This window comes from Puma concolor, chromosome D2, assembly GCF_028749965.1.
Source record: "Puma concolor isolate L17-30 chromosome D2, mPumCon1.1.hap2, whole genome shotgun sequence".
NCBI classification, from domain to species: domain Eukaryota; kingdom Metazoa; phylum Chordata; class Mammalia; order Carnivora; family Felidae; genus Puma; species Puma concolor.
Window position 1 is genome coordinate 77006313 of NC_141677.1, and position 4577 is coordinate 77010889.

Below are 4577 nucleotides of genomic sequence, written 5' to 3' on the forward strand. Positions count from 1 at the left end.
GGTCTAAGCCATGATCCACTTATATTTACTGAGTGTCTGGTTAGTAGCTTGGGCTCTAGAATCAACTGCCTGAATTCAAACCCCACCTTTACAAATCATGAGCTTTGTGACACTGAGCAACTTACATAAGCAGCTCTAAACCTTAACTGCTTCATCTGCAAAGGGGAGAATCATAATAATACCCTCCCGTAGGGCTGTGGAGAGGCCTGTTCCAGGTTTGGTTCCTCTGAAGCAGACTGAGACAGAAGGTAGCAAGCAGGGCTTCTTGAGGGAGTCCTTTTAAGAGCAACCCCTGTAAAAGGGAGAGTGGGAAGCAGGAATGGGCAGAGAGAGCTGAGCTCTGATGCAGTCCCAAGGAAAGTGGCAAGAAACCCAGAGAACACTCTGGAAATGGGAGAGCTTGTTAGCCCTACCCTGAGTTGAACCAAAAAGGGCAGGGACCTACAGCCCCTCAGTAGATCAGTCCCTGGATGCAGTTTTCGTCAGCTAAGCCAGTCCCCAAAGGACAAATGAGATCCGTCTTCCTGTAGTATTCTCAGCATCTGGGGGAATACATTCTTCATTCCTGAAAGGGGACCGCAGCCTCCCCAACAAACGTTAGATGAGATGACCCACACGAAGCTCGTAACGCCACGACCGGCCCGCAGTAAATACTTAGTAAGTGGCAGCCATTACATTTACTGTTGTTCTTGTAACTGTTATTTGCCAGGCACTGTACCAGAGGCTGGGACACAGTGGCTATTAGGATTCTGCTTCTGCCCTCCAGAAACTCAATCCACAGGCAGACCAGACCAGCAAATAAGCATTTGCGGCACAGTGCGCTTGGTAGGGCAGCACAGGACTCGTAGAAGAGCATGTGGAAGGGACACGTGACCCAGACAGGGAGAGGGAAGGAAGAGTGATGCCAAAGGTGATACCTGGAGACGAAGAGGAGTCAGCCAGGCAAGGGACTTGCAGGTGCTGGGGGTGGGGAAGAAGGTGGAGCAAGCAGCGTGTGCAGATGAGGGAAGCGTGTGCCTGGTACAGTTCAGCTCGGCCAGAGGTCTGTGTGTACCAGGCCAAGGAATGTGGACGTGGATACAGAGATGGCAATGGGAGCCATGCGATCATGCTAATCAGAGGAAGCACATGGTCCATTCGTGCTTGAACAAGATCGCCCCGGCTGCCATGTGGGCAAGGGATTGGGCCTGGACAAAATGAGAGGCCACCGCCTGGGTCCAGATGAGAGATTAGGGTGACCTGGGCCATACTGGTGGTACTGAGGAAATATTGCACAGAGTCAAGGGATATTGAGGAGGTGGAATCTACAGGTTTGGTGATGACCGGGTGGTAAGAGAGCAAGAGGACCATTGCTTACGCTTCTGACCTGGGCAATCCACAGAAGCCCTGGTGTCTTAGTCCATTCAGGCTGCTATAACAGAATACCAGAGACTGGGTGGCTTATAAGGAACAGAAAATTTATTTCTCACCGTTCTGGAGGATGAGAAGTCTAAGATCAAGGCGTCAGCAGAGCTGGTGCCTGGTTCATAGACAGCCACCTTCTCACTCGGTCCTTTTGTGCTGACAGAGGAGCAGGGAGCTCTCTAGGGTCTTTCTCTCTCTCTCTTTAAAGTTTATTTATTTGTTTTGAGAGAGAGAGAGAGAAAGCGTGAGTTGGGGAGGGGCGGGGGGGGGGGAGAGAGAGAGAGAGAGAGAGAGAGAGAGAGAAATACCAAGCAGGCTCCATACCGTCAGTGCAGAGCCTGATGCGGGGCTCAAACCCACGAACCGTGATATCATAACCTGAGCCAAAGTTGGATGCATAACTGACTGAGCCACCAAGGTGCGCCTCTGGGGTCTCCTTTATAAGTGTACTAACCTACTAACCCCATCTATGAGAGTTTCCCCTTCATGACCTAATCATTTCCCAAAGGCCCACCTCCAAATAGCATCACATTGGGAAATAGGTTTCAACATATGAATTTTGGAGGAACACAAAGATTCAGTCTATAGAAACTGGGGAACTAATGTCCTAACTTCTAGGGGAAAAAACCGCCACCATGGACAAACTCCTTGTTATTTGGAATGATTCGGGAGCTTCTTTGAGCCGGCTCACCAAGACCTATGGCTCCATTTTAGACAAACCCATTTGAAGCCCCTGATGGAGTACAAGTCTCAGAAACAACTAAATTAATCCCAGAGGAAAACTGCTTCCTCTCTGCTTCTTGCTTAACAACAACAACAACAACAACAACAAAGCCAGTAAATAATGCTCTCAGTGTTTAAACTGTCACTGTAATGGAAAGCAAATTGAGCCAAGGAAAAGGAAATACAAACTCACTTTAAATTCACTTTGGATTCAATCTTCAATAAACATCAATATTTATTAAACTCTGAGCCCAGCCCTGTGCTGAAAGCTTCGAATATAAGGATAAAGTAGACACTGACCAGTAAACTTGAGGGTCCAGCTCCTTCAATAGTAATATTTCGTACGGTAAACTGATGCACTGGCATTTGGGTTTATACATTCATCTCTATGTGTTTGGTGACTTGAGTCAGTCCCTGGGCCTTACTCACTTCGGAGTTTTCACAAAACTGGGTTTTGGATTTCAAAGCTGCCAACCAGACCCATGCAAGTGGGAATCATTCCATTGGAAATGATCAGGAGGCCTCTCTTGACTTTGTCCCAAAAGGAGTAATTTGAGGCAGGGAGAGAGATTCCAGGATCTTCTCTGAATTCGAGTTGAAAAATTAGGCCCGAAAAAAAAAAGAAAAGAAAAGAAAAAGAAAAATTAGGCCCAATATTAGCCCAAAGTGATAAAAAACAAAACTCAACCAAGTAAATTTGAAGAGCTGATTGACTTTATTAAAAGATTCATGAATCAGGCAACATCCCATCTAGCAAATATAGAGATGCTTTGAGGAGTTGTACAAAATGGAAAGTTTTTATAAGAAGGAGGGTGGGGCAAGAAAGAAGCCAAAAAAAAAAAAGACTATTTCAGACATGATCATCTTCCCATAGGAGGAAAGGCAGGGGGGGGGGGGTCTTATGATTCAGATGACTTCATCTTTGAGGGACAGAGAAGCCCCAAGTGACAGATTGCTTCATTGTGCTTATCAGAAAATTCCTGATTGACAGGTTTAGGCTTATATTTCTGGGGGAACGTTGAAACTGAAATTAGGTTAGGCATTAAACCCTGGTTTGGTGACTTGGCCCAAACAATGTCATTTTGCGCCTGTGGTTTTCTTTTTAATGAGAGCGACTTCTCCAAATATTTCTGGGGAGGGGGATGAGTCTGCCTAAGAATCTGAAACGGGGTCGCCTAGGTGGCTCAGTTGGTTGAGTGTCAGACTTCCACTCAGGTCATAGTGCCACGGTTTGTGGGTTCGAACTCTGTGACCAGCTCTGTGCTGACGGCTCAGAGCCTGAAGTCTGCTTTGGACTCTGTGTCTACCTCTCTCTCTCTCTGCCCCTCCCCCGCTTGCGTGAGTGCACTGTCTCTCTCTCTTTCAAAACTAAATAAACATTTAAAAAATTAAAAAAAAAAAAAAAAGAATCTGAAACGGAACTTTCCCCAAATTCTCCCTCTGGGAGCACATTCCCTCCCAGGGAATTGCTTGGTTTAGTTCACAAAAGCCGCCAGCACTGAAGCAACCAAATGATTTTTCATGATTGGATTTGGTCCCTACCTCCCAAATGAAAGGTGAAGATTGAAGATAGCAAGAACCAAACTCTACCATAAAAAAGATCCACGCCCAAAACAATGTGATTTTTCTTTAACGTTGTTCATTGCAATAATAGTTTGTACATTTGAGATGCAAGGTTTGGGAGCATAAAACCACAGTTGATGCAATCTTTCTTTAGGCTTCAAAAGAAGCCAGGTGAGTTTCTGTTTGCACTTCTATTTTCTCCCAGGCTTTGTTATGGTGTCAGATCTACATTCCAGAGCTCCTTAAGCCCTTGGAAAAAAAGTGATTAAAACGTAATTGAGACGCCAGTGTCCCCGAGTATCAGCATATAAGGGAGCAAAGCAGGGGGTGGGCGAGACTCTAGTTTAAAACAACTTTAAAGGCCCACGATGACTTTGTTTTTATAGGAAGGAGCGGCAGCAGGCACCCAGCAAGGCGAGTCCCAGTCCAGGGAACACCCACTCGGCTCCAGGCTGAGAGAGAGAGTCTGAAAACCGAAACCAGCCCAGCGCACACCGACGACGCCCCTGAGGCTGCCTGCCCCGCCGGCCAGTCTCTGCCCGGGGACACCCGCGCGGGCGGCAGGGCCAGGGTGGAGGGGGAGGAGGAGGGGACGGAGGAGGGAGAGGAAGGGGAGGAGGAGGAAGGAGTGGGGGAGGGGCGGCCGGCAGAGGCCCCGCCCACGCCCCGCCCCGCCCCGATTATAGCCGATGACTCAGGGCGGAGCTCCGCATCCAACCCGCTCGCCGCCAACTTCTCTGGATGGGACCAGAAGTTTCTAGCCGGCCAGTTGCTACCTCCCTTTATCTCCTTCCCCGTTGGCAGCGAGGAGGCTATTTCCAGACACTTCCACCCCTCTCGGGCCACGTCACCCCCTCCTTTAATTCATAAAGGTGCCCGGCGCCGGC